This window comes from Podarcis cretensis, assembly GCF_951804945.1.
Source record: "Podarcis cretensis genome assembly, chromosome: 6".
NCBI lineage: Eukaryota > Metazoa > Chordata > Lepidosauria > Squamata > Lacertidae > Podarcis > Podarcis cretensis.
In genome coordinates, this window is record NC_137175.1 from 45,539,035 (window position 1) to 45,562,407 (window position 23,373).

The 23,373-nt window shown below is 42.3% G+C and overlaps 1 long non-coding RNA gene across 1 annotated transcript; it reads left to right on the plus strand.

Moving 5' to 3' along the window:
* The first annotated feature begins 14,020 nt into the window (after positions 1–14,020).
* On the plus strand, positions 14,021–19,724 carry LOC307218570. The gene is made up of 3 exons (XR_013840007.1): positions 14,021–14,145; positions 18,527–18,646; positions 19,168–19,724. It is a non-coding gene; the product is annotated as an uncharacterized lncRNA (long non-coding RNA).
* The last annotated feature ends 3,649 nt before the right edge of the window (positions 19,725–23,373 follow it).

Sequence of the window (23,373 nt, forward strand, 5' to 3'; positions counted from 1 at the left end):
TCACAGGGGTTGTGTCTGTACTGGAGATGTGACTTGAGAGCTGGGAAGGGAGGGGAGGGGGGAAAGAGAGAGAGAGAGAGAGAGTTACTTCCAGTTCTACCATAATCCATCTAAAGCAGGTGCAGCTCTTTTCCAAGCCCACAGGTCCTGAATGGAAAAGGAAGCCACGGGCGAGGAGCGCGGAGGAGAGGGGAAGGAAAGGTTTTTTTGAATCGAGGCGAGCAAAAGGCAGCGAGGCCCCTCTCTCAAGTCACTTTTTGGGGCCTTTAATACCTGAAATCGTGATTTCTCCGCACTTTTAATGTGTTAAGTTTCCCCTCCTTTCTTATATATTTGGGGGGGGGAGATAATAAGGGGTACATATTTTTCTTAGTTTTCTGTGTTTGGGGTTGTTCAGTTTTTGCTAATAGCCCTTGTGTTAGACTACCGATTCTGGTTTTAAAGACCCTGCTGAAAGCGTGGCCTCGCTGCTATGTCATACCTTAATATATTTTATCAAACAGTTTAATGGGCATCTGTCTGTGTGCCACAAACCTGCAGGGATCGTTGTAGGTATCACACAGGTGCATGCAGCAGGACTGGCCGCTGCTCCTCTCAAGGTGCACAGGAAATATCCCAGATAACATGGGAAGCGGGCCATACAATTTTGTTGTGAATATGGGGGGATGATTAGGGTTGTTTTCACTCATGAGACTTAAGTCCGGGTTTTTTTTTGTTGTTTTTTTTTTGCATTTCTCCTATTTGCAATGCCAATGAAATACTTATATTAGCCTGAATAACTTTGAAATGGCTTCCTACCACTTTCTGACAAGTATTAAAAAAACATTTGCATGAGCACACGCAGAGTGAGGGGGAGACTCAATTTATTTTTAATTAACGTAAGTAAAAATGTCCTCACACTTGCAACCCTAAGCATAGGATTAGGCTTCAAAAACGTTATAAAGTACTTTTCACACCTGACCCTTAGTTTATTTACTTGGAAATGGCTTTTAAAAATTATACTGAGATTGGAAAGCTTGACCATTTTTGCTAATCATGCTGAGATCCTTTTCATTTCCCTAAATGCTTTGCAGGTCTCTTCAAATTTGCCTTGAATTTTGCTCTCACTGAAACCATACTTTCCAGTATGTATGTGTAGGACTGGCTTGTAAAAGAGAAGCAGAATTACCCAGGTTTATTATTATTAATAATAACATGCAACACAATTATCAGCAAAGTTATTCAAAAGAGGGTCCCCCTACATTTAGTTGGGCTTATTTTCTAGTAAGCGTCTTTAGGATTGCAGCCTTAGTATACATCAGCTCTTATCTTCTGGATACATTCAATAGGTTACCTGTATTTACCAATCCCTCAGTAACAATGATCCTGATCTGTTCAGAGAACACTGAATATATATGCTTAAATATGACATTTTATTTGGAATATTTCTGTGCCTTCTTTCTACTGAAGGATATTGATGCTGCCTTATTCCATACATTAAAAAATAAAACAAATAAAAATCTAAAATACAGATAAATAATAAAATAATTATCACCTACATTTGAGGGTGGGGTGAAGAGATCCAGCTGCCTCTGGGCAAGGCCTGATTCAGATCAGGATTGCAGTGCTGTGGGATGGTTTTCACCTGTGCCATTTTCCCAGCTGAAGTCAACCCCATGGTATGCTTTACCCTGTGGAGAAATGGCAGCGATGGGGGGCGGGGTAGATTTCGACCAGAAAAATGGATTGGTGTAAAGTTTAAAACACCATCTAGCAATCATGGTCCTGATTTGAATTCCCAGCTTCTTGTGGCTGCTCTGCTCCTTTTTAAAAGGAAACAAAAGGGGGGGATCTGATTCATCGATCTCTCACATCACATCTAGTTTGCCTTAAGTCTAATTAAAATGACCCAACATAAATGGACAGAAATCAGCACTACTAAAAGCTATCCACAGTTAAATGCCTCTGAAAGCTCAAATAAATTATATATATTTTACCTGGTGTTTATATTAAGGGTGCAGTCCTACAGCCAGCATTCAGCCAGCTGAGGGGCCACAGGAAAGGCCCTTGAATGGACAGCACAAAGGCCACTGGACGTGCCCCTAGTACAGTATGTTGTTGTTGTTAAAATTTGTATACCACCCTTCATCTGAAGATCCCATGGGTGTAGATGTTGCACAGGTTGTGGGGGCCAAAATGGAGTATGTCAGGAAAGGCAAGGAACCAGAAGAGCCTAAGCCCCCTTCTTCCCAACACTTCCCCTCCAGGGGGGGAGTGTCCAAAACTACAACAGCCCCAGTTATTTTTGTCTCATTGGAGTCAATGCTTCAGCTGTAGAACAGAGAAGACCCTGTCCCCTAACTTCCAAAGGCAGGGGAACCAGAGCAGCTCCTCAGCCTAACATCTGAGCAAAAGAGGGAGTCCATATGAATGCAGACACTTCTTGAGTTTTTCTCAGTCTTAAGAAATAAGGCATTTTCCTTAAATAAGGGCACATGTGCTACCATTACATTTTCAAGTTCACTACTTCGTGAGGAATAGAAACAGATTTTTACACAGCCATTTTGCATACAAGAGAAGCATGGATGTTTCTGCTGCTACAACTGTGTGCTGCTCTTGTCCCACTGTGGCTGCAATCCTAAATTTATTTAAGTAGTAAGGCCTATTGAAATCAATGAAGCATATTCCTGAGAAGCCATTACTAGAATTGGGCTGTAAAAGCTGCAATCCAATGAATGTTTATTTGGATGCAAATCCCACTGAACACAAAGCAAAATACCTTAAGTATTCCACCATCGAAATTGGTCGGACTTCCTTCCATGTACACATGCATAGCATGGCCTCCACAGATTCAATATTCATGTTTTTCTCCTAAGTAAAGATTAATAGGTTGAATTGTAAAAACGTATCCAAATGCCACAACATTTAACTTACTTACTTTTTGCAAAACCTTATGAAGAGCAGCAGTAGTAAGAAAGAAAAACTCAAAATGTTTTTATCAGACAGAAACCACAACCCAATGCACATTTATGCACTCTTAGAACCCACTGAAATCATGGAGCTTAGTTAGGCACATCTAACCCTATGCAGAATTGTGGCCCAAGCCTGCAATCCTGCTATCATGTTATGCATAGGTAAGTCCTACTGCTTTGCCTTAAATGAAAGGAAAATCTAATTTAAACATTTCTGCAGGAAAGGCTCTCAATTCCCTATCGTGCTTTCATTTGTGAGACCAGGCCTTATTTGCTGAGTGATTCTTATACCTCTAATAGGACTCATGCAAAAGCAATGCAATAAAGTTTTCTATAACAGAATAACTAAATATTTGTTGAAGATTGTATTTTAGCTGGAAACATATCAGGGTTTGTCAATGAATTTATTTGAACCTATTATTTTCTTTGGATCTTGATTAATTGGGTGTTATAATATGGGGTACTTCTATGGTCCAGGAAAAACTGTTAGTGTTTCTTTCTAGAGTAACATTACTGCCCCCAAATTTTATATTATATTGTCAACAGTGTTGTCTTTCAAAGCAGTCACACTATGAACTGAGCTTTCAAAAGCCTGCAAACTGCAAATAAAATGAAAAGTTTGACCTGTATACAGTGGTACCTCTGGTTACGAATGCTTCGGGTTACGAACTCTGCTACCCCGGAAGTAGCTGCTCCTGGTTGCGAACTTTGCCCCAGGATGTGAACAGAAATCGTGCGCTGGAGGTGTCCGCGCAGCAGGAGACCCCATTAGCAAAAGCGCGCCTCAGGATAAGAACAGTTTCAGTTTAAGAACGGACCTCCGGAACGAATTAAGTTCGTAACCACTGTACAGGCACAGATTTTCCTAGAAGCTGATCAACTTCAGGCTGATTGTTTTCCTTCTCTCTTTCAAGAAAATTCTGTATTACCCTGTGTTGTACTGAAATTGCATATAAGGCTAATTTTGGCTACTGTTTTCTAAAAAGACTGATATATAAAGAACATTATTTATATTTCCCCCAGAATTCTCTAAGGAGTTCAGGGCAGTGTGTATGGTCCTCCACCATCACTTTTTTTTCTTATCATGGCAGCCCTGTGTTACGGTGGGTGCCTAGACACATGAAATGTTTTTGAAAACCCAATCAACAAAACAAAATATTGATAAACTTTTAGAAAAAAATATCCTGACCAAACATATTCCTCATATTTTTTATTTCTTCTAATAACATATGAAGGTCTAGGTTCCAGCAGTTGCCAAGAATGCCTTTTGCCACTCCCATCTTGTGAAAATGCTGTGGCCCTTTCTAGCAGATCTGTCAATTCCTTATTGATAATCTGAATAAATACTTGGTCCAAGATTGTAAATAGCTACTCACTGGATCACCTCTGGCTAACAAACATGTCAAGCAGTCACCGTGGCACATAGGTTTTACATAGCATGATTCATTACCACAAGCAGATTAGTGACAATTGGGGGAGGGTTAATAATTTTTGTGGACCTCCCTGCAGTGCTGTAGTGGTCTGATATGTGTGGAACTATCCGTGATTGTGGACGGACTACAACTTCACATCCCTAAACCTATGTTTAATCTCGGCCTACAACACAAAGTCTACTTTTGACGTTTGTTTCGTTTTTACTATACATGCCCACCTTTCTCTCCCACTCTTCTCTTTCTCAGAAAGTAAATAGTGGTGGTGTCTCTGTTCTTACCTGCCTTGCATTTGGCTATGCCTGAATTGTGGGCCATAACATACCCGTGAAACATAAATATTTGGGTAGTGAGAGGGGCTCAAACAAAATGGAGGATGGGAAAAGGCTCTTTCTTTCATTACTGCCTCACACACACAAAATACACCCCTCACCCGGTGCACCGGCAGGCCCTTGTCTACCATACAATATTGTGCACACTCAAGCCCACACTTGTGTCCTGATTGTGGAATCTGCGGCCTACCATCAAATTTTGGTTGATGACAGTAACTACAAAATTAGCAGTTTATGCCTACAGTCAGGCTCTTGAATGACAATAAGCCACAAGTCATGTGAATAAGACTTTACTGTAGACACCATTTGCCCTGAGCCACAAAGGGACTTCATTTGCTGTAGCTCTTTGCCTTAGACCTTGTCCCTCTCTCCTGCTAGAAGAGCACAATTGAAGAAATATGGCACTTACAGCATGCATTTTGTCATTTTACAAAACAAGGATGCATGTCAAGGTTTTTAAAAAGTCAGTTTTGCGAACAGAATTGCTGTTAGCTGGAGAGTTTTATCAAAATGTGCACTGTATACATTCAGATCTTTTTCACTTGGATGGAGAATTCTGTTTTGATTAAAGCATTTCGTCATTTCTCAACAACAGAAATGAAAGCTTTTTAAGAAATACAATACAATATAAATACAATTTCCATGCTACATGTGCAGCGTGGGTTTTTTTTAAAAAAAAAATTACTGGCACAAAAATTATCAAAATAATGCTTGTCAATGTTCAGTTTTGCTCTGATGTTTTACAAATGGAAAGTTTTAATGAAATCATATATTTTTTCAACAATATGTAGCATTGGGTAATGGCCCAGTTTTGAAAACAATACTGCTAAAGCCACATTGGGCACATTCCAGCAAAAATTGGTTGTGTGACTAAAGCCATATTCGGGCATTCTTCTCCTCACGCACTAAGGTGGGGGGGGGGAGTGATTGTGTGCCAGCTAGCTCCTCCCCCTTGGTAGCCTCATCAACATCAACCCTTTGCCCACCACACATTGGAGGGCAAATGTCTGCAGCAGGGAGCCTGCTGTTTTTGTGTAGGCTCTCCCTCATGCAATTATAATCAAATGAAAATAAGAATGCCTGCATAGTGCTGAAGTCTCATTGAAATCTATGGAACTTGTCAAAGAGGCCCATTCCATCCAACACAAGTGTTCCTAGGATTACTTTAGAACTGAATGGGAGTTACTTCTTAGTAAAATCTGCTTGCTCCCAGATCCTACCCAAGCTTCTCATCTTTGTCTTCAAAACTGACCATGGCCCTGTTCGCCACCCCCTTACACCCTGTCTTATATCCCAGCACATCCCTTGTCTGAAGGTCTCCTGCTCTCTCAAACAACCCCACCTTATCTCCATTGCCTCATGTATAGGACTGTCTCATAGAATTGAAGAATTGTCAGCTATCAACAGAAACCAAATATCATTATATATACTATAATACAGTGGTACCTCGGGTTACAGACGCTTCAGGTTACAGACGCTTCAGGTTACAGACTCCGCTAACCCAGAAATAGTACCTCGGGCTAAGAACTTTGCTTCAGGATGAGAACAGAAATTGTGGCACGGCGGCAGCAGGAGGCCCCATTAGCTAGAGTGGTGCTTCAGGTTTAGAACAGTTTCAGGTTAAGAATGGACCTCCAGAACAAATTTTCTTAACCCGACGTACCACTGTATACTATGCTATATTCAATACTGATACCCGAAAGTTAAAGTCAAATGGAAATCAAATATCAACAGATGTAACACACATATAGTAACTTGTTCAAATTACACAAGGTGAATATTCAATATAAAAATTCATAGTGTTTTAAGAATTTTTGGAAGCAAATTTCATTGATTGCTACAAGATTTCCAATTGATCACACAACCTGCTACTTCCTTTCCTTCTCTTTGGTTCCTTTAGACCTCTTTAGACCTATTGCTGTCGTTAAGAGTCGTCAACAGGCTCATCACAGCTATCTGCCAATCACCCATTCCCTCCACCCTTCTGAGTAATACCCCTCCCCACCTTCTCACTATATAGAAGGGTCTGGAAACTTCTGTTTCAGTGTATCTGAAGAAGTGTGCATGCACACGAAAGCTCATACCAAGAACTGACTTAGTTGGTCTTTAAGGTGCTACTGGAAGGAATTTTTTTTGTTTTGGTTCCTTTGAAAGTAGTTGTTTTCTTGTTGAGGTGGATCTAGCCCCAATACCCCTTCTTCCCCCCTCAGCTCTCAACATTTCAGCATAACTCCTGCTTGCAAATATCAATGGGGGAAAAGAAGATGCGGGGGTTACTAAGACCCTCCTGCTTATCTTGCTCCACAAAGGCAAAGGAAAATGGCCTTAGTGAAAGCAAGGTGAGGTAGCATTAACGTGCCCCTTAAAACTGGCATCCACAACCTTCGATGCCTTTATCTAGAACCATCCTCCTTCTCAGCCTGCTTTACAAACATCTTTCATATATAATGTTATACCTCAACAGACATATATTAAGAGGCCATGAGATGGCTCAGAGTCCTTTGACTCAAAGCTGGTTTGCTATAGTGGTTAGAGTTTTGGGCTAGAACTTGAGAGACCAGGGTTGAAATCCCTACTTGACCATGAAGCTCACTGGGTGACCTTGGGTCAGTCACTGCCCCACAGCATAATCTACCATGCAGAGTTTGCTGTGGGGATTAATTGAGGTGGGGAGAGCCATAGGTGAGATATCAGTGCAATGAATGAATGAATTTCAGCTTCTGCTTTCTCTACCAGCTCAGCTAAGGCTGAGTGGTTCCTCACCCAATAGACAATTATAAACTACCTCACACAAAAGCTGGATCTGATTAGGAAACAGCCCAAACATAAAAACAACCCATGTCTATTTCTTCCTAACACTTTCTCTGTTGGTTTTGACCAGGCTTCACCAACCTGGTGCCCTCCAGCAGCACTGTCTGGGGCTGATGGAAGTTGTAGTCTATAAAGGATTTGGAAGGCACCAGGTTGGTTGGTGATGGCTTCAATCAAAGATGACTCTCAAGCTTCTGCTTCATTTGAATCTATTTGCATAATGGATCCAGCACAGCATAAGCAGCATACTGGAAAATTCCAAGGGATCCATGAGTATAAAAATAGTTAACAGAGTTTAATATAAATGATGAAGCAAAAGCAGTGCCCAACATTGAATGAGTAAAAGCTGGCCTGTAATTAGCAGGATCCCAGAAAGGGGAGGTGTCTTTCTTATGCCCCCGAAGTGGAGAAAGTGTCTGATACCTTTCCACATGGTTGCTGGCACTGCCTTCCTTGGCTAAATAGTTGTGAAATTCCTACTCCAGCTTTAGACAAAATGGTTAGGTGGGTGGCCATGGCTTTGTCATTGGGCTATTACATTCCAGTTGTGTAAGGCAATGAAATGACGTGATCCATTTACTGTAAGAGATGAGAAATCCCCTGGCTCTGCATTTAAAAACAACATATTCCTCTCAGCGCTGGGTTAAAAGCCAACCCACTAGCCTTAGTCAACAAGTAACTGCATCATGTTTTCCCAAACAAATATCCACAAGGAAATGTAGAACTCCTTAGTGGCTCTAAAGCCAGAGAAGGGGGAATAGGGAGGGCTGCATGTGGAGTATCCATCCTGGAAATGGATGTGCTGGGAGATTTTAAATTAGATGGGGCTGTGTGGCATAAATACAAGTATATAGTGCCTGTAAATTACTCCGAAGATGCCAAATGCTACCAACTTTTAGTCAGGCTAGCATCTGTGCTATAGGTTTTCCAATGACCAAAGCAGTAAAATGTTCTAGAAATGATGCTTCTATTTTTAAACAATGGGTTTTGCCGCCCAAATCATTTATATTACTGTGGGTGGTTACATGTTAAATGCTTAGGATCCATGCATAGAATAATAGAATTGTAGAGTTGGAGTCACAACTAAAGAATCCTCAAACCATCTTCTCTCAATGTAATCCATCTGTTGTGGATTTATCATATTTTCTCAACACTGGATTTTGGACACTTCCAGGTGAGATTTTATTTTGTGATTGATGCGCCTCGTGCAACTTTTTTGCAGCATCTTTGCTGTGTAGCAAAATGACATCCTGCATCTCCTCCCCACCCCATTTAATCCAGACTAAACTTTACAGACAAAATCTAATAAGTAAAATGACTGCTGCCACAATACATTTGTGGTATCTCTACACCTTGTTTGCAAATTAAGCCCCTGTCTGGAAGCACCCTTTGTTTCTGGGGAATATAATGTCACATGAATACCAGGGGCCATAACAAAATGGCTCCATGCCTCACTCATTCTGAGAAATATATACGGCTGTGTACACATTACCATTTGCTCTGGCTCCAGCTCTTTGAAGCCATGTAGACAGAACTTTAGCCACGATCTATACCTGTAGTTTCCTGCGAAATTCTGCTGCTTGATGCATTTTCCCTCAAACCAGATTCCATCCAATTTGAAAGTGTGCTTTGTGGTTAAATCTCTACTGTGTACATGCAGCATATAAATGCAACATGAAATACAGTGGCTGAGGGAACGACCTTTCTAGGTTTTAAGCTGCTAATGTGTACACAGCCCTAAAAAGGCAAAGGTACCCCTGACTGTTAGGTCCAGTCGTGGACGACCCTGGGGTTGCGCACTCATCTCACTCTATAGGCCGAGGGAGCCGGCGTTTGTCCGTAGACAGCTTCTGGGCCATGTGGCCAGCATGACTGAGCCGCTTCTGGCGAACCAGAGCAGCACACGGAAACGCCGTTTACCTTCCTGCCAGAGTGGTACCTATTTATTTACTTGTACTTGACGTGCTTTTGAACTGCTAGGTGGGCAGGAGCCAAACAACGGGAGCTCACTCTGTTGTGGGGATTCAAACTGCTGACCTTCTGAATGGCAAGCCCAAGGCTCTGTGGTTTAGACCACAGCACCACCTGCGTCCCTATGTACAGAGCCCTAGTTTTGAACAAAAGTTTCGGGCCGTGCTGCTCCTTCCTCTTAATGCTGCACTGCCAGTCATCTCAGAAAACTTTGACACTTTTTGTCTAAATCTCCCTGCACATTCTGTGTTTTCCAGTTGTGGATAGTCAGTACCATCAAAAATGGTATAGGCAAAGGAGGCGATACGACTATCTTCTAACACCACAGCAAGGCTAACACTGCCACTCCCCTGCCAAAGCATTCTTCCTCCTTCTCTCCAATCATAGTGGTGGATGAGCCAACAGATTGTTGGCTCCAGACAGTGTTAGCATTACTATAGAACTAAAGATTAAATCTGGATTTTAAAAAAATCAGCTGAAAAAATCTTTAGTTGCCATGTTCTCTGCTGCTGACAATTTTTTCAAAGGACCTCTGGCTAGCCATAGGGTATTCTCACAGGGAAATGTGTTTTTGGTGAGAGGTTGAACTAGGAATGTTGCCTCCCACACATTCCTTGCTCCAGCTCCTGCTCCCCCCCCCCCCCGCGCCACTTTTCACCTGGGAATCTTCAGTTCCAGATGGGGCTTACTCAGCAGGGAGCCTGCATCATGTCTCTGAAACCTCAGACCAAAAGGAGAAAAGCTCTGGGCTCGGAGGCTATGTTTGAGCACGAGAGAACAATGTAATTCCAGACCGATGAACAGCTGACCTGTGCGTATTGCTTGCTTCGTGCCAGGTGGAAAAAGACCAAGGCTGTAGTACCACCCGCCCAGAGCCATGAACACTTTACCACTCACTTCTTTAGACACAGCAGGTCTGGGTTTCATTTTTCATTTCTCTGCTTTTCAAATAATGTTACTCATACAGATCGGCTGTCTGTACACACCACTCACGGTGCTTGTCTGCATTGTTTCCTTAGATTTAGATTCTTCTCTCCTTACCCTTTCAGAGTCAGCTGTGAGTAATCCTTTTGAAATCGATGGGACAAGTCAGACACTCAATAGCGCTGTGTAAGAATATTCCTTGCTTTGAGGCTTTAAGTTTCAACTGCTGTTTATGTTGTTGTTTCTTCTTATGGCCTAGACTTCATTTACCGTAATATGCTTTGGGACAGATCCTTGTCTACTGAAAAACTGCAACAGCTCATCAATTTCAGTTACATCAGATGACTTTCTGATCCATTCAGTTCCCTGATTTTTGTTTTAATAAGAATTAAAGGAGAATCTGCCCATTTGTTTTCTTTTTGTTTCTCTCACTTTGCTTATTGTTTTACCAGCTTCTTCACAAAGGTCCTTCCTTTCCGTCTTTTCCCATATTCTTGTCTTCATCTCCATACTGCCTTTCATATTTTATTCAACCAGCACTCTCTTTTTGCTGCTTTGACACCAAGGCCCAGATCCTGGACTGGTGAAAACTGACTTTCCCCCCTAAACCACACAACTGCTGCATAGGAGCTGAGCAAGGTCCACCTGTCTGCATCACGTATAATAGCAGCAGAATTGCCATACAAAATGCACCACTTGTATTTTATTTCTCTGTGTGTTTCCTCTCTTCCTTGGGGAGGAACTGATGTTTACTTTTCTCAGAAGAAAACTGCCCTGTGGGATGTAAAACATCAACAATCATTATCCATACTGGTGCAATATAGTGGGAACAGAGCTTTGTGCCACCCTAGGGTCTTGGTTGGACTCTCTGAAGGTCACTTGACAAGGTCTGGTGTGTGAATTACCATGTTTGTAATGCTGGGGCACAATCTTCTGTTTTAAGTGCGTGCTTGGGAGGACTCGACAGAAAAGCATTTGGGACACAGCCCGGTCCTTTCTCAGTGCAAAACTGCAGCAGATCAATGAATATTTTAACAAAGAAATATTTCATTAAAAGGGTTGATTGCTTAATGAACTGTCCCTGCGAGCCATCAGACTGCAATGGTTCTCCCCCCACCTCCCTTTAACAAAGGCAAAGATTCATATCACGAAGAACTGGCTTATCAAATTACCGTAATAGCCTGTGTAGAACATGCACTCTTCAAGAATGGCTTGTGATGTAAACAGGGTACGAGGACTGGCTCATGTGGCAGAATGGGCAGATGGGCAGCTACTTTTGCTTATACAGAACATGTGACATTTGATATGTACAATAATGTTCATATTTGTTTAGGACCTAGAACTACCAAGACCTGGGCTGGATTGGGTCCTTTAGGTAGTAGTTCTAGAATAATTCTTGTCCTAGACCTAAGTACAATGAGCATGGATATGTCTATATGTGTGACATAATTTCCCACCATGTAACTTACTGAACAAGATGTGCCATCTATTTCAAAATACCATAGCTCATCTGTGATTTTTATTTGACAAGTATTTAATAATAATCTCCCACAATCAGCTTTCAGCTGTGTTAAATCTGATTTACACCCATTCTTTTTTCTCTGTATGATTAGAAATTGCTCTGATTATTAAGGGTGTCGTAGACTAAACACTGCTGCTCTGCAACCTTGATACATCTCAGCAGGACAGTGTGGAAGCTTCACACAAACCCTCATCAATGGAAGCCTTGGTGGTGCTGGTAGCAACAGCAGTGTTTGGTGGGGAAAGCGGAAACTGTAGTCTATACCCAATGAAGAGTTTTCTCTTACTGCTTGTTTGCACTTGCTCATTGTGCAAGATGAGCTGCAAGCCCAGAAAGCAGATTTCTTTTCTAGCTACATGAAGCCATATTTCCAGCTGTATTTTAGTAAAAATAAAATAAAAAAAATAGTCTCAGGATTTCAAACAGCTACTCTTAGGGCTCACACGGAAGTGATAAAATGTCTTTAGAGGGCAGTATGTAACATACAGTTTAACAGCATGAGAAACTGTACAGGTATTTTATGAGATTTGAAATCTCTGCCCTGATTGGTAGGAAACACAAGTCATTAAGGACCACAAAATGAACAATAACCTGACAAGGAACAACCAATTTTCCATCAATTAGAATGAAGCCTCCTTTTGTTTTGGGGCTTATTTTTTTAATATAAAATTAAGGGTGCTGATTGGTGATTACTTTTGTCTGACGACAGTTCATTACAATGTACAGGAAGAGAATGTTAACCGTTAGAACTAACAAAGAAAGGGGAGAGTACAAAAATAAAGAAGGCTGGTGTTACAGCAGCTCCAAACAGCCTGATAAGGTGGTCTTCCTGAGGGCAACCAAAAATCTAGCAGACCAGTTTTTTCCTGAGCTAACAGAGCTCTCTTGGAGCCTTACACAGAGGTTACACAGATCAGCATCCATTCCCAAAGAATGCAAGCACTCGGATGAAAAGCAAGAATAATCAACGGACAGCTCATTAAATCTGTTCTGCAAAGGGAATTGTTTTATTGGAACCACTGCTTATCTTGTTAAGCAACAAACTATTACATCCCACACTAGCTTTCAAACCCTCCTATACATCTATGGGGAGAAAAGAGGTTTCTCAGGGCTAGTACATATCCACAGATTAGCTTTTTTTGCTCCTGGATTTTGCAGAAGCATGCAAGTGCAGAAAAGCATCCCTGGAAAGGTGGGTGTCTTGACAGGGCCAGCACCTGCAGCTCCTGCTTTGTATATAGGAAGTCCCAGGTTCAATGCCTAGCTCTAGCCAGGAAGCACTGGAAAAGATGTCTGTCTAAAAAAAAGAGACACTCTCATTCCATGTTAGATGGGTTTGGACTAAATATAAGGACGCTTCCTAAGTTTCTGTTCATTTCCGTGCCTCTTGTTCATTCACGGCCATCATTGTTTTGTTGAGGGTTCTTCTGAACATGGGTGTTTATTTTTAATTCCATCTCCCTGATCTTCCAGCATATTAATCATTTTCATTGCTTCTTTCTACCATTTTGTTGGCGCTACTCTTTTGTTCTTCTCAAAACACCGCAATTGAATCATGATCCTTGGGCAATCATTTTCATGTGCATCATCTTCCTCTCTCATATTAAGCAATCCAAGGAAGCTAAAATGCTGGCAGATTCAAGGCAGACCAAATCAAGTGCTTTTTCACACACAATACATACTTAATGGAATGAGCTCCCACAAGACGTAGCGATGTCCACCAACTTGGATGGCTTTAAAGAAGGATTAGATAAATTCCTGAAGGATAAGTCTATCAGTAGCTACTAGTCATGTTAGTTATGTTCTACCAGTACTGTTGGAGGCAGCATGCCTGCTGGGAATCACCAGTGGGGAGAGTGTTGTTGCACTCAGGTTCTGCTTGCATGCTTCCCATAGGCATCTGGTTGGCCCATTGTAAGAACAGGATGCTGGACTAGATGGGCCATTTGCCTGATCCAACAGGGCCCTTATGCTCTTACGATCAACTTTTCACCTTTAAAGAAAATGATTGGAATCCATATATGTCACAAGGGTGTCGTAGAACAGGGATGGTGCTGACTCAATAGCTAGTACAAGATACACTGAACTAACCTGCCATCAGAGTTCTCCTGCCATAAGAGATAAGGTAGAAGAGGAGGGCCTTTTCACCTTTGAACATCCTCCATGAAGAAGCTTAGCTGATTGAGAGGTTTTCATTCTACCAGGTGATTGATGATTTTGTATTTGCTGGTAGTTTCTGTTTTTCTACTCTTCTGTTTTATTGATTTTTAATATCTTATTGTCAGGGGACTATCATCGGAATGGGGGAGGGAGGCAGGGGAATATCAAGAGAAGCAGCTCCTCATCCGGCAGTGGAGAAAGCCACACCTCCAGTGGAGCGGGGGGGGGGGGGGAGGGGGATAGCTGAGTGAAGGGAAGGCTTGAAGATGCTTTTGAGAGCCAAAGCGCCTCAGCTAGCCCAGCCGGCCAGGAGGCAAACACGTCACTTCCGTCGCCCTGCTTGCACAGAGGGTTGAAACGTAAGGAGGGGAGGCGGAGTTTTGCGGTGTCCAAGTTCTTACTGGGGAGAAACCGGAAAGGGGCACTCCCGGAATCTGCAAGTGACTGAGACAGAAATGAACTTTGGGTTTCTGCACTGAACATAGTTTGCACCAATAAAACCTGTAAAAGACAGGTCGGAGTCCTGCCTGGTTACTCACGAGCAACCAGCACCTGACACTTACATATTTTTATTCTTGTTTTGGAATTACAATCATATTGCAAAGTTCCCTGAGATCATTATTATTTTATTGCTATGGGTTTCTGGGTGCCTCAACTCCCCTAAATTCCCGGGCCTATTAGGTGTTGAAATTTAATCAGTGCTTGGAATATTAAGATGGGCTGCCAGGCAGTGAATTTAGCAGTGTCAAAACACAGGCCAGCCTGATAGTGGCCGCTAAGTCATTAACAGGGATATGCCATCAGCTAAACTAAGGGACGCAGGTGGCGCTGTGGGTTAAAGCCTCAGTGCCTAGGACTTGCCGATCGAAAGGTCGGCGGTTCGAATCCCTGCGGTGGGGTGCGCTCCCGCTGCTCGGTCCCAGCGCCTGCCAACCTAGCAGTTCGAAAGCACCTCCGGGTGCAAGTAGATAAATAGGGACCACTTACCAGCGGGAAGGTAAACAGCGTTTCCGTGTGCGACTCTGGCTCGCCAGAGCAGCGATGTCACGCTGGCCATGTGACCCGGAAGTGTCTCCGGACAGCGCTGGCCCCTGGCCTCTTAAGTGAGATGGGCGCACAACCCCAGAGTCTGTCAAGACTGGCCCGTATGGGCAGGGGTACCTTTACCTTTACCTTTACCTAAACTAAGACTACATGCCAGCCAGCAAATGGGTGAAGTCCCATTCTATGCTCTGGGAAGTAAGCATAAGACAATGCCAGTTTTTTGGGGGGAGAAAGTTTTAGGATTGCAGTTGGGGATGCTGTGGGCTGGAGGAAAAATAGTTGCAGTCTGTTAAACACAACAAGCTGAGGGATGGAGTCAGAGCACAATGTCAACTGACCGTTTGAAGCTGCAGGAATGGGAGAAACAGGATCCTCTTGGAGTGTAATGCTTTGAACACCCCTGCCATAGGCTCAGGTTGTATATATGTGTAAATTAACCATATATCCTAAAGACAACATAGTCTCCATTGTGCCTTGTTTCCAAAGGAAACACAGACTCTGCGTAAGCTACTGGACCTCTGGAAACTGGTGCTGCTTAGAGATAGGAGAGGCGTGTAACATTATATAAATATATTATTATATAAATAGAAATATATGCAGTCTTTATATTGTTCCCATGTCATGGCTTTGCTGTCTCATAATTGGGACCACCTTGCCCACAAGGTGTGGATTTGTTTTAACTTTCTACATGGGCACAGAATGTGAGCTGCATAATAGCTAAAAATCAACAGGTGTCAATTTCCCTGGCATAGAGAGGCAGGCACTGGTGGAAACAGTTCACCTGTTGATTTCCACCAGTAACCTTTTTTTAAGTGTTTCTCCGTGAAAAGGCAGAAAGCTTATAATGTGAGCTCAAGTGTTACTAAGCCAATTGTTTCTTGGAGAGGGTCAGGCAAATACATCTGGCTCGTTTTCTTTGTACAGTACTATTTGTGGTATTGCACTGGAAGATTTCAATACACACCTGCAAAAAAATTGTTTCTCAGATCAAGATATGTTAAACTGTAAATTGTGTTTGCAACTTTCCTACAAATGGTACTCATGCTGAATAAATAGCCCACTTTAAATGGCAGTGTTGCTCTTTTTGATTGAAATTGGTTAGTAAGCAATTTTTAAAGGTCATTTTTACATTTTGGTTTGTTTTGAAATGTATTTGTAAACAAATTTAATGTCATTTACATAACTTGCAGTTGGTAATACAGGTGTCGGAAAGAGGTCCACATTTCACTCAAAAGGACTGGCTCCTATTGCTTTATATCTTCCCCAGCCCACAGGTGCAGCCTTGAGTTTTTGCAACAAAATAAAAGCGTGTCTGTGGTATTATCATATTTTTTAGGGAAACTGTGACCTGCTAAAATGAAAGGTTTACTTCTCCTATATGTATAATAGAAAATCTGGGAAATGGAAATCTACACAGAGAGTTTAGATATACAGTCCATTCAGGAGGATCTCTTAGGCAAGCCCAGTTGAAATCACTGGGAGTGCTGCAAGAGTATGATGGCGTTTTTGTAAATTTTCCATGCCTTTCAACAGGGCTTGCTCAGAAGGCCTTTACAATGGATTATGTAAGTGGTTCTCAAATGGTATGTGGCAGACCACACTGGTGTGGCAGGAGAGGGTGGCAATTGAGGGGAAATCCAAGGGCAAGCAAAGAAACAAGGAAACAGTATAGTATAGTATAGTATAGTATAGTATAGTATAGTATAGTATAGTATAGTATAGTATTTATTTGCAGAATATGGATAGATACATTTTCAAAACGAGAGCAAGAGCATCAGGTGATATTGAGGACAATCCTAGTTGTGATGCAGAATTGCTGTTCGAACTGCACTGGATAATAGCATTAGCTATTCTTCTACAGGGATTTTAAACTCTGACAAATATGAAAGATCAGACAAGAGAAAGGCTTATTTGTGTTGATGAGGAGTGGGGGGTTTGTTTGTCTCAAATTAGACCTAATATAAATGAGATTACCCAGCAAAAGCAAGCTCATGCCTCTCATTGAGTTTGTGTACATCCTTAAGTTACATATGTAAGAGACTCATCGATAATTATATTTTGGGGATGATTCATGTTGCATTGTTTTAAACTTTCTGGATGTCCCATGATCATATTATAACGTAATTGTGCTCTATGTTATAAATCAAGCACTGCTAGGAGTTGTTTCTTTTTTCCCCCTAGTGTATTTATTACCAATAAGTGTGTGCGAGCAAATTTTTGTTCTGAAAGTGTGGTCCAGAAAAAACGTTTGAGAACCAATGGATTATGTCTTTGGAGTAAGATTGTTGTTGTTGTTGTTTAATCATTTAGTCGTGTCCGACTCTTTGTGACCCCATGGACCAGAGCGTGCCAGGCACTCCTGTCTTCCACTGCCTCCCGCAGTTTGGTCAGACTCATGTTTGTAGCTTCGAGAACACTGTCCAACCATCCCGTCCTCTGTCGTCTCCTTCTCCTTGTGCCCTCCATCTTTCCCAATATCAGGGTTTTTTCCAGGGTGTCTTCTCTTCTCATGAGGTGGCCAAAGTATTGGAGCCTCAGCTTCACGATCTGTCCTTCCAGTGAGCACTCAGGGCTGATTTCCTTCAGAATGGATAGGTTTTATCTTCTTGCAGTCCATGGGACTCTCAAGAGTCTCCTCCAGTACCATAATTCAAAAGCATCAATTCTTTGGCGATCAGCCTTCTTTATGGTCCAGCTCTCACTTCCATACATCACTACTGGGAAAACCATAGCTTTTACTATACGGACCTTTGTTGGCAAGGTGATGTTTCTGCTTTTTAAGATGCTGTCTAGGTTTGTCATTGCCTTTCTCCCAAGAAGCAGGCGTCTTTTAATTTTGTGGCTGCTGTCACCATCTGCAGTGATCATGGAGCCCAAGAAAGTAAAATCTCTCACTGCCTCCATTACCAACTATTTATTAGCTTCCATGCCTCTGAACTGAACAGTAGCCTGTCCTATAGACTTTAGAAGACCATAATACATATCAACCTGCCACAAACAGCTTCTCTTTATATGAATTTCTGCAGATCAAGCTACAGATAAAGGACAATTTTTTTCTGGTCAGTTGACAACCCTATTTTGTGGTGTCCTCCCAGCCACACTGAATCATTCACATGTTTTCAGGCACTCCCACTGAGTCTTAGGCTGAAATCCTATACTCACAACCCTGGGAATATGCTCCACTGAACTCAATAGGATTTACTTCCGAGGAGATTATATATATATAGAGAGAGAGAGAGGACTGCACTGCCAGTTTCCACTGGGGACTTCAGACGTCTGTTCCACTGCTCTTCACAAGCACATCACCCCAAGAAGTTTACAAGGTTTGTGGTACAGTGGAGCTACATTCAAATTGCAATTCACTGTTTTATATATTTAAAGGCCAAAAAACGAAAACAAAAAAAGGTGGGCCATAGTCCAACAGAGTTGCTGAGACTGACAGTGCCATCTGATATATGTCTACTGAGCTGTCTCACTGAATTCAATGAGGCTTAATCCCAGGTAAGTGGGTATAGTATTGCACTTTTAGGATGTGAGAAATGGGGCGCGTGGAGACATTTGAGTAAACGGAACTTAGTTACTGTATTTCTCCTTTCCTTAGTAAAGGAGATTTGAATCATTCCCCACCCCCACAGGAGGGGATGGCGATGAATTTAAAGCCCTGTGAGAGCCTGAGATAGTATTAGGGGTATTTGCATTGAGTTTCTCCCCATCTCCAAATTGACTATAATAATGGCGAGTTTATGAAAGGGAGAGACATATTTAAATGAATGAGACAAGAAAAGAAAGGGCGGGGGGAGAGAAGAAAAACCATCTGGATCTCAGTCGCCTTCCAGCTCTGAACACATTTGTGCCACCAGTTCCTAAATGCACAAATTATGCAGCCATTTCACGGGACACTTAGGACTCAATTTGCAACGCGGCAGTGGGGGGAAATTGGGCACATAATTCCCCCTGAACAATAACAGGGAGTCGCGTGGTTAATTTAACTCAAAGCCTGTAGCCAGTTTGCACTCCATCAGAGAACACCGCGGCAGGCGCATTCCAGTGCACGACCATGAAGCAGGCATCCGGATTGACATGCACCCGTCTCCATGTCCAGATTGGAACCAGAAGAAAGTCAGCGTAAGATTGTGTGTCTGCACAGGAAAGCATAGACCACTGCTTAAGAGAGACATTGCCCGGGATTTAAGAACAGCATAAGATGTTCCTGATGGGCTGCAGGCTTCCTGTAGGCCCACATGATACATCCATCAAGGGGTGTGTGTGTGTGAGAGAGAGACAGAGAGCCAGCCTCTCCTTATGTGTCATGGAAGGATTGCGAAATAAATACATACATATTTCAACGAGTTTTTATACCGTGAGGGTGGGCCTCTTGGATATATAATCTTGACCAAACCCAAAACGCACCAGGACAACAGGATAAACAAGAAAGGGAAGCAACAGGCCTTGACAGCCATGTTCTGGAGTAAAAATTGGATGGAAATTTGCCCATGTGGTCCCCCGTTTTCCTTTCCAAGACAGTGGCTAGGCAAGGTCAGTTGCACGTATGCACACACACTCATACAAAACTCCTCCTCACACCATAGGAATCCAGCAGCTGGGAGCACAGTGGCAGCAGGCTGTTCTCATTACAGACCAATGAGGCTGTTTACTCACCCAGCTGGAGATGGTTAGGGAGTGATAAATAATGAAAGAGAAAACATGATTTTCCCCTCTGTGGTTTCTACTTGTGTAACCATATGTCACAGCTCAATACGTCGGCATTTTTTTAAATTCTTTTTTTCAGGAAACAGTTGGTTTTTTCCCATTCTGTGGCTATATTTTCTCTCTCCCCCCCTTTTCATTTTTTGGTTCAGTGGCAAACGTTTTCTAGGTTTGGATTTCCTTAAGCTCAGGCTTCTGTCTGCTTCAGGAGTTTACTTGTCCCCGTGACAACAATCTTTCAGTAAACATCTTTTTAAAAAAATTATTCTGAGAGTTCTCTCTAGTGATGTGGCTGAAAAACAAAGTATCCCAAGCCCATATGTGATGGGCATATTATACAGATAGAATTGCTTACTCCCCCTGCCCCTGACGGTGCTCGGTGTTTCTAACAGCTGCATTACAGGAAGAAATTCAACAGATGTTGCTTTCCCAAGTACTGTATAAGAGAAGTAGTGAGGATGGAAGGCTGTACCTGTTGAATTTCTTCCTGTAGCACATGTTTTAGAAGCATAGGCTCCCTGTCAATAAAACTGCTGACAATCGTAACGGCAAATAGCAGGGTTCCTCTGCCAGCAACAGATACCTGTTTTTAAGCAGTACAGCTCCATTGAGCTATTTCAAATTAATACCAGTTGGGAAACTGCTTTGCTGCTATGCTTTGAACAGCTAGCTGTCAGGGGTGCAACATCCATTGGGGCTTTTGCACTAAACCACAAATAATCTGCCCTTCCTTAAAAAAACAAAAACTTTAAAAAAATACTTTGCCCATGGGATGGTCGGATGACCTTCAAAGCACAGGTCACATCCATACCACACATTTAAAGCACTATTATACCACCTAACAGTCATCATGGAGAGTCCAGGGAACTGAAGTTTGCCAGGGGCACTGACTTCACAGAACTACAGTTCTCAGCACCCTTAAAAGGTACAGTCCCCATGTTTCTCATTGACTGTTAAAGGTCTATGGTGACGGTGTGGCCACAGTGTTTGTGAGAGCCCAGCCACACACTGTCTTACTATGTCTGGTGACAAGTTTGTGTCACGGGCCTGTGCCCCAATTCTAGCCCCGCCCCTACTGAAGTTCAGCAGATTACGTATATGTTTCCTGTTAATCAAGCAGCTGTAAAAAACAACTGAACCATACCAGAAACAAAAGTTGGCAATCCTGATCTCATAGCAGTGGAGATGGGGAAATGATGTCCCCTCAGAATATCTGCTTCCCATAACAGCCTGTTTTCACATTGTTTCATGATAAAATTGTCCTGAAACAGCTTTCTGTATCTCTGTGTCCAGGAATCCTTTCATCAGATCTGCTGACCTATACGCAGTTCACCTCAGGCAAGGGTCCAGTTTCAGTTGCTTAATATATAATCACGTCTTGCAGTTGGTGTTGGATATGACACCTAATCTGTGTAACTACAATTCAGGAGCCTGTGTTGTGTTTGAATTACATCCATTAACTTTAGCAAACACACCCCCTCACAGAGTTGATCGAATTTTAAAATTTATGAAAAAAACCACCTCTCTGGAGACTTCGTGAACGTTATTGCAGGAGTGTCTGAACAGCACGTAACCCACACACCCCTCACTCACTTGACTCATACAAACACATGCATGCACAGCTAGCATTTCAATTACATTGTTTCCCAATCTACCAAGTTCTCTTCTGTTATAAATCTCCCACTATTTCAAGATATATATCGCCTTTATTTTAAAGCCACAATATATCATTACCATATGAAACCAGAGGCAGATCAAGTGTTTGATCAGTCCAGAAGATATTCAACATGGAAGTCAAACAGGGTCAAAATGGTGTTAGGCTATATACGATTGTGTTGATAAGTCTTTCTTATTCCCCATCACTCATTTCTGGTCAATTAAAGCAGGGGATAATAAATCCACTCCAATTAAGATAACGTCTGGTATGTGCAACTCCGTGAGAATCAGTTTGTTCAACCCAGAATGAAGTTTCACAGTACAGCAGACGAAAAATCCTGCCTGTGTCATCATACAGTCCAAAGAGTAAAGGTCCTCCATTTGCATCCCCAGTTTTTGTAGCTCACCAGATATGTGTGGGTCGGAGGACTAATATGTGTAATGCATAGAACTCAGGAAAGGGATGTAGCCAATCAGTTACCACTAACATTGTGTGTATCTCAGAATATTGTGCACATAAAATCTAGGGATTGTAGTGTTGGACCAAGAAATCACCTTCCTAAAGATCTCAATCTCTCCCTCCCTTCCCAAGTGTATAGCCCTTGTAGCTGCAAATATTTCTTGCCTCTCTCCATGATTCATTTATTTCATAAAATTTATACACCACTTGATTGTAAAGAAACCCCTCAAACACTCTCTGAAACACAGAATAAACTGCAAAATTACAGTATGCTATTATTATCCACCACCTTTCCTCTCAGGATAGCCCAGGGTGACAAACATTACGAATATCATTAAAACAAATTAAACCCACAATATATAATATCATATACAATACAACAGTCTGCATCATCTGTATGCCACTCCTTTTGCTGTTCAAAGATGCTGGAACAAAAGGTATTAAGGTGCCACCTGAACTAAAATACAGTTGGGGTCAGCTGGATCGAGAGAGAGAGAGAGAGAGAGAGAGAGAGAGACTCGGTGCCACCACTGAGAAGACCCTGCCTTATGTAGTAGTCTCCCAGACCATATTTCCCAGGGATGTTACTATACTTCATCTGCATGATTTCTATGCACAGCTTTTATTGGCACAGACCTTGAGCTGTACATTGCGGCAGAAAAGTGATATGTGTTTCTTAAATACAGAATACTCAGTCCTGACTATTACTTCCAATCACAGCCAATGTATTCCAAAGTGCAATCTGAGTAAAAATTCCTATCCAGTCAAAGAGTTATAGCTCTCATTAAATACGTTTGTATTAACGGAAAATAAATGAGCAAGCATTTGCATAGCACATTTGTGCCCACATGCATTGTCTTATTGTCCTTAAAACCTCCCTATAAGGTGAGTAGTATGATACACATATTGGTGCAGGGTGAAGAGGATGAGGCCAGGAGGAAGCTTGGGCTGCCTAGTAAATTCATGGCAGAGGTGAAACTCAAAACAAGGGACTCCTTAGCCTGCAACCTGAACTTCACTTACTTAGAACAGAGTAAGCCCCGCTGAATTCAATGTGACTTGTAGGCATGGTTAGGACTGCAGCCTGAATCACTTAATCACTATGCTGCATTGTCGTGTCTACCCACTTCCACATCAAATAACAGCTATGGGCAGGATACACAGAAGAAATACATACATGGCCTCATTTGATCTCCACTCACACAGCAACATGCCCCCTGCACTTTGCCAAGTTAGGCTCTCGATCCACCATTCTGAGAAGGGTGGTTTGAGAGCCCAACGTAGCAAAGCACGGGAAGCCATGTTGCATGAGCCATGGAGAAGCACCACCTTCCCATTCCTTAGTTCCGAGGCTCTACTGTAGCTAAAGCACCAGTCACAAGTACATGCTGCCTCCCACAACTTT